The sequence below is a fragment of the Poecilia reticulata genome, chromosome 18 (genome assembly GCF_904066995.2).
Source record: "Poecilia reticulata chromosome 18, P_reticulata-male-v2, whole genome shotgun sequence".
Classification (NCBI taxonomy): domain Eukaryota; kingdom Metazoa; phylum Chordata; class Actinopteri; order Cyprinodontiformes; family Poeciliidae; genus Poecilia; species Poecilia reticulata.
The window spans coordinates 19,293,440-19,304,457 of record NC_088847.1 but is presented as its reverse complement, the minus strand read 5'-3'; the positions used below and the strand labels follow the sequence as shown (position 1 = coordinate 19,304,457).

The 11,018-nt window shown below is 37.9% G+C and overlaps 1 protein-coding gene across 3 annotated transcripts in view; it reads left to right on the top strand.

The window, feature by feature from the left end:
- Positions 1-5,795: 5,795 nt before the first annotated feature.
- Positions 5,796-11,018, top strand: part of LOC103480746 (sodium/calcium exchanger 1-like) — a 111,461-nt gene continuing 106,238 nt past the window's right edge. The window contains exon 1 of one of the 3 annotated variants that reach the window (XM_081599062.1): positions 5,796-5,954. The gene's annotated coding sequence lies outside the window, so the exon portion shown is untranslated. The remainder of the gene's footprint in view (positions 5,955-11,018) is intronic. The other 2 variants (XM_008435908.3, XM_008435909.3) reach the window with 2 other exon arrangements.

The window sequence follows — 11,018 nt, the reverse complement described above, 5'->3', positions numbered from 1 at the left end:
TTCTGTCTTTTTTTCTTTTAAACATTTTCCCCAAATTTTCTCCCTTTCTTTGAGGATTTTTTTCTTTTCTACATGTTCATTAAAATTTAAATATACCCAAAGCAATTTCTAGCAAAGTTTTATCAAGTCCAGAATAATGATGAAAGCCTTAATGCTCCACTGGTGAAAGTGGAGCATTAAATCACCCCTGATAAAGCACCCCTCAATCCAAAAACGACAACAACAAAAAATCTCAATCAGGTCAAGATTTTATGATACATTAGACATTTTCAAATTTGATTTAGAGGAATCCGGTAAATTGATTATATTTTTGTGACATCATCAGTTCATTTACGTTAATATTTCTCATCCAAAAAAGGTTTTATGAGTTTATTAATAAAATGTTGCACACATTATTCTTATTGAGAGAATGTGACAAAACTAATTTAATGCTAAAACTGCCTGCCGTACTGATTTGACGGCATTTGGGTTATTTGGAGGACTGTGGAAATATTTTAACATTTGTGTTATGTTCATTTCTGTGGTGCAGCAATAATGTTCCCAAGTCAAATTGACTTTAATAATCCAGTAGTGTTAGAATCCCAAATTTTCCAAAAACATGTTTGTATCCGATTATCAACACAGTTTCAATCAACATTTACTGCAGTGATGTTCTTTACCTCTTACAGATGATGGAACAGTGAGTATAATTCACTCGCTTTTCATTTTAAAAATATTTTACATTTTTTTTTTATTGTGGAAAACCAATCCTGAACATGAATTTGACTTATTTAAAATGTATTTTCCATTTTTTCTTCTAAAGTAGTGACATTTATAAACGAGGAGGGTTAAGGCAGCATCTCAAGCACTCAGCTTCCTTGTGTGGCATCGCGGGAAAATCAGGAGAAATCCACCAAGATATCTACAGTAGAACATTCCACCAGTTTGGGCCCAAATTCACCAACAATCCTAAGACTAAAATAGCTCCCAATAATGTAATTTTAGGAAGTTGTTGATAATGGTATTTGTTTCTTTCCATCAGATGTACCATTAAACAGACAATCCAGTTGTGAGTCATTCACGGCTAGATTAGTGTTGGTTCTCTGCATGGCCTTAGAAATTCTTATCCCTCGTTTCCTCTTTTGTTTTACGTGTTTCTGTTCACCAGCACTGCTTCTTTTTACAGCTTGAAAAGCTACGAGGAATCCACACTTTGACCTCCATGGCACCAGATTTAACCAAAGTTATCAAAGCACAAACACAAAAGAGCTTTAACTAAAGCAATTATTCTATAAATGTTCTCAATCCCTTGCAATTTCTGCCTATGCTGAACTGTAACCAGCGTTTTACAGTCTGAAGCTGCGCCATAAAAACACATGATTAATATTTAATGGAAAGCAGTAATTATCCTCCAGGCTGGAGTTGTTAACTCCACTTCAAATATTCCTCCACGCTGTTTCCGACTCATCATTTTCAACCATAGTGAGGCAGAAGGCGTCGCTTATTGTCTCATTGTCACCAAAGTATAAAAATTAGCTTCCTCCCCGGACATCGTTACGCTGTTTGCAGACGCTCACTGTGAGGTAATGGGAGAAGATTAATTGGCCTCCGTTAGGTTTCATCTGATCAGTCTTGTTGAGAAGAAAAATGACAGTGTGTGGATTTTTGTCACATTTTATAATTTTTTTTGTTTTTGTCTCTGACGAAACGTTTCTGATTAATCAAAGGCACAAGATGGCCAGTTGATTCTTAAATGTTAAGACAAGAAATGCACCCTGTCCTGACCCAGCTGAACACTTTTGATCCAACTGACAATCACTAATACGTGATAAGACTAGCTTAGCATGCACAGAAGTGAAGAAAGGAGATCCAAGGAAGCTGTAGGAATGCTGATTAATGCTTTAAATCTCTGGCTTTGCAGCAAAATGTGTTGAAAACACAAAATATTCAGAGGTCAGATGCCCTCAAAAATGTGAAACATGGCAGTTGTTCACGTTGTGCTAATATTTCACTTCAAGTTAGCGCATAAAAAATTTATTTGTTGTGTTTACTTAATTCTAGTAAAGATAACATGATTTTGTCACATGTTAACCTAAAGAAATAATTTTGTTTTGGGTGAACACAACAAAATTTAGTTAAGTGAATTAGCGCACCGATACCTCTTTTGGCCATAAGGGGGCAGTAATGTAACAATAAAACTGTACGAAAAGAAAAACCAGTTTAAACCGGATCAATCTGGGTGTTCATCCAAAAGCTAGTGTGGGTTGTAAAACACCGTAAAAAGGAATCCAGTGATTTTCAAAGCACAAAAGACATAAGCATAAAGTGATAAACTGCATACCCTAAATGCACTTTGGCTCCTCACATCAGACAGATTACGTAAAAAGAAATTGGATTAGTTTTTTCTTGCGTTGTCCTTCATGCTACTGAATGTTTGTGTTTATTTGGACCAGGAGACCAGTTAATATGATGCGCTTCAGTGGCAAAGACTGCTTTTGTAATTTCATAATTATCATTTTCAGCCACTGTTTACCTCCAGCTTTACCACTTCTGGCTTCTTCTCATGCAGCATTATGACGCAGGTTTTGCGTCAATTACGTAAAAGTTGGGTAAAATTCGATGTGGCATTTCTGACTTTTAAAACTATATGATACGTTTAGATTTAGTATCCCACATGGACTTGGCACAAATCAGACTTTTTGGGGGCGGTGAAAAGAATTGGGTCAATCTGCCGTGGAAAAAGTTGGATATGGGTCCAAAAAGAATCGGATTTGGGTTGAGTTGCCTGCTGTGTGAACATTGCCTTTGTTTCTGATTTTTAAATTAAAGTGAGAAAATATTCCCAATGCTCCTTATTAGTGAAGGTGTTTAACATTAAATGAACTGCCTCACATCCAGTCTGTGGATAAAATACATACATGCATCTGAACGTTCAGGAAAGCATTCAGCGTGGATGTGTGTGTGGATCATATATAGAGTCAGGACCAGTGTGTGTGGCTATGTGATGTTCCCTCGCTGTGTGAATTACCCTGCAGTGTAAAAGGCCATTCTTCATGCTGAGGCAGAGCTCTGATGAACTGTGGCGAAAAATAATGTAAAACTGCGCCCGTCCAAACGCTCATTACTCACACAGATTCCATCGGCCTTCGCCTTCACCTCTCACCCCATCTTCTACATCCTACCAGCACTTATAACCCTCAGCTCTTGCTCGTCCGCTCTCCTCCTCATCCATCTGATCTGGCTGGAAACTCTCCGACTTCTGCTCTCCTGAAGAAAAGCAGCACTTATCGATTAAAAAGACATCCGTTTGATTTACATGCTAAGGGTTTTATATCTTTGCACCACAAAAATATGACTCAGAGAGTGCCGGTGAATCATAATGAAGATGCTTCTATCCATTCTTTCATTTACCTTCTGGTACTTGCCTGTCCTACAGAGGGTTGTTGGTGAACATCATTAGCGGAGCTCTCGGACCTTTGAGGAGTCAGAAATCCACATCACACATCTCAGCCCCTCCAAGATGTTACAATGTTTTTTTGTGATTGTTGCAGCCCAAAATTGCTCATTTTTCTGGCATCGTGTTCCCTTAAAACTTGAAAAGAAATTCACATTTTTTTCACGTTTTTGAGCCTCCATTGTTGTCACAAATGGTTCAAAGCTCTTTAAAAAAAATCACAATCCAGCTGTTTTAAGCAATGACTTAAAAGTTTTTTGATGTCTGGAAATTAAGTCACGATCAACTGGCACGACTCATTACCTAGCAACCCCAGCCTAGCAACCCAAACTTGAGCTCCAGCACATTTGGTAAGCTGGTTGCAGTATGCGTTGTACAATGGCTGTTGGAAAAGACAATTGTTTAGTTGTTGACTTACCACCCAGAAACCACTTGCAAAATTCTTAATTGGTTGTGCAGGAGGCTCCACTAATACTTTTCAAACTTTTATGGTTGAATAACTGCACATCTGTTTGCAGCAATTTTCACGTGTGACTGTAAGCGTTGAGTTGGGGGGCGTGGCCAGCAGCAGATTATTTGGATTTAAAGTGACAAGACGCCCTAAAGCGTAACAGAAACTCAAAATAGATCTGAGCTCACTGAAATCTCATTGTCTAATAATGACTTCCTGCAAAAAATGTAATAAATGTATTTTGCATAGCCTATAGGCCAATCCTAACTTGTTCAAGGAAGCAAAATAATAGGTCATATAAAGGTCAACTAAAGTTTTATGTCTTACAAAAAAGTTGAAATTGTTGCACATAAACTTCACAAAAAGACAAATTTTTAACCGTTAATATTTAACGCACCTTCTTGATATAGTATCCTTTATACTTGCTTGTAATGTTAATGTGACACATTATAAACATTAATTACATCCAGATTGGTGTTTTAAATTGGGAGTTACTCATCCTTTCACGGGGAATAAGTTTGTTAATCAGCTTGTTAAATGTGTTTGTTTGGATACTTAACTTCCTGGATCCTTTGTAAGCTGAAGAGGTGAAACTCATTTGTTCCACACAAAGATTTTCACTGTGCTAATAAATAATGAGAGATGCTGCATCTCTCATTGTACAGCTTACATTTGGTTGAATCATTACAAGTGGCACTGACAGCATTTTTCCTGCTACCTCAACTTATGAAAAATCCTGTTTGCTGCCGTTACTGTAAATTCAGTTAGCTTATGACACAAACCCACCACTAGGGGAGCTGCAGCCCCAGAAGTCAAAGCTGTTTTTTTTCCCTGATGAACTTTTTAAAAAAGATCAAAAGAAAAATAATAATACTGTTCTTCAGAAAGAAATATGAGCTAAATTGACTATGTTATGCATTCACAGTATAAAAAGAAAAAATATATACATTAAACATTCATATACACAGTATACATGTTCATGAAAACTGATTGTATTAGGGTCAATAATGCCGTTTTAAATTTCTCAAAGGAAGAATAAAAAAAGAATAGAATATTTTAAGAACATTTTATCTTTAAATGTAATGTGTATTTCTAATACTTTATTAATATTATGAGAAATAATTCTAAAAAAAAAATAAAAATATGGGCTACATTATGGATTAAAAGAAAAAAAAGAGTAAATTATCAGGTTAATAAACATCTTTATTTAAAAATTAAATTGTACAATACTATACATTTTTAATATATTTTATTTTTTATTAAACTTTGATTTGTGAAATGTATATGTAATTTATTTGTAAACAGTGATTTCAGATTGCTCATGCAGTGAGTTATTAACTATTAAAATATTTACAGAATATAGAATATTTTCAAACCCAATATTTTTAAAATATTTTTTCAGTATTACTTAAAATACTATAATTTGATTTACATTACATATATATGTATAATATTTTAAATAAGTATGTTAAATACCATGTATTGACATATCATATTAAAAGATGAAATTATATTTGTGACTTTATTACTTGAAATTAAATTTCTAAAAAATATATTCTACAATAATATATTCTTAAAAACGTTCTGTTATACGTATTAAATTTTTTTTTTTGTACATTACAAATATTTGTTGTGATTTTATGTGGGTTTCAGGATTCAGAGGCTGTAACTGTAGCCTGCTGAGGAAGCTGCTGTTTGCTAATTGTGAGCGAATAAACACAGATAAGTTCTGCATCGCTGCTAAAAGTCTGGCAGAGATTCACTTTGTTTCTCTGCTGCACACAGAGAAAAGATCATCCTCATTCCTGCTCACATCAGCTCCGTTTTCTCTATTTTTCACCATCAGTCGCCTTGTTGTTCTGCAGACAGAGACAGATAAAGAAAAGAGAGAGAGAGAGAGAGAGAGAGAGAGAGAGAGAGAGGAGGGCGTTTGAGCTGCGCCGCGGCTTCAGAGGAGGAGAGATGTTTATTCAGCTGCTGAATGAAGGAGAGGATGAACACACACAGAGGAACCTCTCGGTGAATCAATGAACGGAACCAGACCTGGGCTCATTCTACTACACAGAACCGGTGAGCAAGCGCAACAAAAAAAAAACCCGCGCGTGTTTCTCCTTTTTTTATGCTGTTAAATGAATATTTGGCCACACTTGATGGTGTGCGGATGCGTAAATAAGGAAGAAGAGCGAAATGTGAGAGGGAGCTGCCTGAGTGAGGGTAGCGCTGCCCTCAGGTGTGCATGCGGCGCCGCAGAGCCCTGCACGGTCCGCGGAAGCGCCTTCATTATGCCTCCAATTAAGCGCTAAATCGGTGCGCCTTGTTTTTGGAGACGACGCAATCGTGCGTAAGGCGATTTTCCTTTTGATCCCGCTCGGCAGGAGTGAACAAGGACCGAGCATTTCACGGAGGGATGACTGGGGTCAGCAGCGGGCAGCGCACCGAAGAGGAACCATGAACTCAGGCTGCTTAGGTGTTTTTACATATATGTAAAATATTCTTTAATGATTTTATAAACAATGCGAGGCAAAGCTTTTCACATCCCCTGAGATAGGTTCACATTTTGTGACGTCAGTGTGGTTTATTGACATTTCATGACAGACTAACACAAAGTAAAATTATGAAGTGAAAGGAAATCATCAGGGTTTCTCTTCGTTTTGTTTTTTTCATACATAAAAATCCTGGTAGTGTTTGCTTGTGTTCAGCTGGTGGTGGATATTTATTGCATTATCATTTATCACGATCCCTTTAAGATTTTGATTGATCATTCCAATTAATGGTTGGAAATCTCTAGATTTTATTCTAACTGGGGTTTTTTTTCCCACTGTTTGTTAATAAAAGTGCATCAATAAATAGGAAAATAAGATTAAATGCAGCTACTGTGTGCAGTTTAGTGAAACAAATGATCTTTTTTCTGCGTCTGGTAAACAAGTGCATCACAAATGGGAATTGTTTTTCAAGAGCAGTATTCCTGTGAAGCCAACAGTAATTAGCTGCATGACCATGCATTCACAGCCATAGAGTTGCATAAAAAAGAAGTAATTATCGTAATTTTTATTGTTATCACAACGCTGCCTCAAAATATTGTGATGTAACTTTACTTCTCCACCATGTCTGGAGATTTTTTTTGTCCATTCTTCTTTACGAAACAGCAAAATGTCAGTAATGTCAGAAAGAAAGCATTTGTGAGCATAAGTCTTCCAATAGATTTAGGTCTGGACTTTGACTAGACCAGTGTTTTTCAAAGTGTGGGCTGTCAATTGGTTATCTGTGGGCAAAAACACACAAAAAAATCAGCATAATAATTTGAAATCAGATATTTTTATTACACTTCTTTGTAAATCTAATGTTTTTCAATCATCAAAGTATGATTTTCTGCTCAAGAAAATCCCCACAGCATGATGGTGCCACCACCATGTTTTACTGCACTGATGGAGTGTCTAATTGGTCTTGGCTGCTGCTTTGATCAATGCTCTCCTGATGCAGGGTGTTGGTTCAGGTTACTAGTCATAAATTGGTCAGTTTGCAGGTCTGCAAAGCAAAATGCCCAGTGTTTATTGAACAGAGCTCTGAGATGTTCAAAACTTTGAAATTTGTTTTACACCCCAACTCTGTTTTAACTTTCTCTCTGACTTGTCTGCGCATCATGAAGCTGTTTGCTCACTAATATTCTCTGAGGATAGTCAGGAAAACTCTGAATGCGATTAGTGGCAGTGGATTTCATTTAGGGGCGTCAGGGAATAAGGGGGTGGACACAAATGAAAGCCAGTCATTTTGGATGTTATTTCTTCAAAAGGCTGGAACTTTGACGTCGTATATTACTTTGTGTTGGTCTACCACCAAAAAACAAACAACAACAAAAAAACAGTAAAATCTGCGAAAGTTTTTGGTGTGATGTCAAAAAGTTAAAGAGGTAGGAAATGTTTGCAAAGTCCTGTAGGCATGAGGCAGGTACCAGTTTCGAGGCATCGACTTACAGCTTACAGGCACAGCTTTCTTCTGCCCTGCCCCCACCTATTACTGCCCTGCTGTTCATCTTTTCCATCAGTTCGCTCCACTTGATTATTCCACTTTTTACGATTTGAGTCATTTTATATTGCCATGGAGATCCACCTCAGTGGTAAACTACTGCCTACAGCTCCGTCTGTATTTTATCACAAAGCCTAAAAATGTCTCCACCTTCTCACTGATCTCTTGTTTTCAGATTACTGCTGGTGGTTTTATTAAAATGGCGGGTTTGATTCTTGTACCAGATTCACTTGTCATCTGACCAATGAGAGAGTTTTGTTATGTTGCATTTTCACCTCGACTCGGTTTGATGGAGTGCATACAAATAAAGAAGTTAGTACCAGTAAATATTCACATGACAAGATTTTAAAATAGGTTTTCAGTACCTGGCAGACGACACACATGACAATAAAGCAGATATTTAACAGGTTTGGTCCTGCAGTGTTTGGTGTTCAGCACACCATCGACACGTTTAACTCACAAATGTTCAGAAAACATGAGTTCAGAGTAAACAAACATGGCCGACAAGGAAGAAGTATTGGCGAAGGTTTGTGGAGTTTAACAGAGAAAACCTTCACCAGACTTTCTGGTTTTGTTTTCTGTGTTTTGGGAATCCAGCGAGGTAGCTGTGTTTCCGCTACCTCGCTTTCTGATTGGCTACCTGCCACATTCAACAGGCTGCGTTAGAAACATGCTGCGACATCTCACCACGACAATCCAACATGTTGGATATTCCAGATTTTAGACGAGAGCAGTTCCTTACCACACATGTGTGACCGGTGGACTTCTGTGTTGTGTGATCAGACAAACCAAATGACACCAAGTCTGGATTCGGAGGTGGTCTCTGTTTATTTACCCCAACAATCGGGAGATGTTAGCGTTAGCACATAGCATGTGCTTCAGTTCTCCAATCCAATCTATGTAAAATAATAACGTTAGCATGTATTGCACATTGTGGTCATAACGAAACCAAGCATTTAGGATCTTCTAATGTTATAAAGATGTAATAACAACTAAGGTGAAAATATTCAAACACATATTAATACAGAAAGGAAAAATAAACATTTGAACAAAATAAATAAAAGGGAAGAGGAAATGAATAACCTAATATTTACAATAGTCCTGGAGGACCCGGGACAAAAGAAGAACAAAGTGAGCAGGAGGACCAAACCCCTTATAACAGGGGAACAGAGGAATAATCAGGTATAAACAGACAAATGCATTAAGAAATATCAATTAAGATCATCATGATAATCAGAGAAGCTTTAAGATTGGTGGAAAGGGGAAATCGGGTCAAAAAAATTGGCATAATTATCTTACAGGCTTGAAATACCTCCAAACTGAGTCAAGCCAAGCAGAGTAGAGAGGAAGAGGGTCTCTTGCTTTCAAGAACAGCACATTTATGTGTTTTAAAGTTTTTCCTGTCATGACAAACACAAAGGTACTTAGTGTTTCCACTCAGGTGTATTTGATGACGGTGCGCTGCCGGTTGGATGTGTTCATGTTTATGGTGATTTTGATGGCAGAAGCTGAGAAGTTGGACACATTTTGAGAACACATGGCCACGTTATGGTGATGAATCAGGAGTGATTGTTCAGCCAAGACGAGATGATAATAGAAATTTGGAGGATGTCAGTTTATGCGTGATGATGATTACAGGAACTTTCTCCAGCTATTATCAATTATTAACCTCCAAAAATATGTCACTAATTTAATAATTCAGGGACCCAATCTGTCTTGGCGAATGTGGGCTACGGATGAATTTGCATATTTAAAATAATAATAGCAGCCTCCATCAGCCGCGATAAGCCTTTGTTTTCCACAGCTTTGGTTCTGCCGAGCCTGCTGTTCTTATGAGCGGGATTTTACCGACCACAGCTGTGAATGCGGGCAACACCTGCAGGGTTTTAGAGAAGGCTGAGCGGAGTGAGTTCAAATAAATTTTTATTGGTATTAGTCCACTGGGTGCAGAATCACTGAGTAAAAACCTCATGTATTTATCCATACATCCATATTTTACTGGAAACGTCATCATTAAAGGGGACCCGTTATAAAAAAAATAAAAATTTTGCATGTTTTTTTCATTTGGGTTTGTACTGGTTCTAAAAACAGGCTAAGCACTAAAAAAAAACACCCAGTCATATTTTGGAAATAAGTTCATGTTTTTTTTGGTGTTTCAAGAACCTCCGGATTGTTGAGTCACAATAGTTGGGTTCTACGCCGTTACCTAGCAACCCCAGTGGAGTTCCAGCAAGTTTGTTCAGCTGGTTTTGTCGCTGTATGTAGTGTACAATGGCTGCTGGAAAAGACAAATGTTTTGTTGTTGACTTACCACCTAGAAACCACTTGCTGCATTTTTGTTGGTTGTGCAGGAGGCTCCACTTATGCTTTGCAAAGGCGTACGGTTGTATGTCTGTTTGCAGATATTTTCAGGTGTCAGTGTAAAAGTTGAGTTGGGGGCGTGGCCAGCAGCAGATTATTTGGTTTTAAAGTGGCAAGAGGTTCTAAAACAGCTCACTCTGAAAGAAACTCTTAATCTCATCATCTAAGATAAATTTTGTGCAAAAAGTGTTTTTTGTATCGCCCATAAACGTATCCTAACCTGTTCAGGGAAGCACAATAAGTCACCTTTAATATGTATCCTAACTGTCATAGTTGCCCCTCTGGGTTTTCCTGTGTATTTTCTGTGTACAACCAACACCCAGAGACTCTGCCTACCTCTGTTATTGTGCCAAAAATAAACAAAACACTGTCTTCTGCCTTCCCTCCTTGTTTGCTCTCTCTTAGCCTTGCAACTGTATCCGCAGCTAATCCATTAAGTCCTCCAGCAACACGCCTGCTTCCCTGCTGCAGGAGGTGGTAACCCATAACCCGGCCCGTTATTCTGGTCCTGGATAATCTGGTTATGTGTTTCACTGGCTCCAGCCGTCGCTTGTTACTAGTTACCGAGGGCTGTGTCTGCAGAAAGCGACAGGAAATACCTGGCTGTAATCCTCCTCTCTCCTCTGTGTGACACTGTGTGTGTGAGTGTGTGCATGTGTGTGTGTGGTCAATACTTGCCATGTTGCAGGAATGGTTAGCTGTGGAGATGTGATTGTTGTAAATTGTTATGCAAAAAAGGTTTGTGTGTAA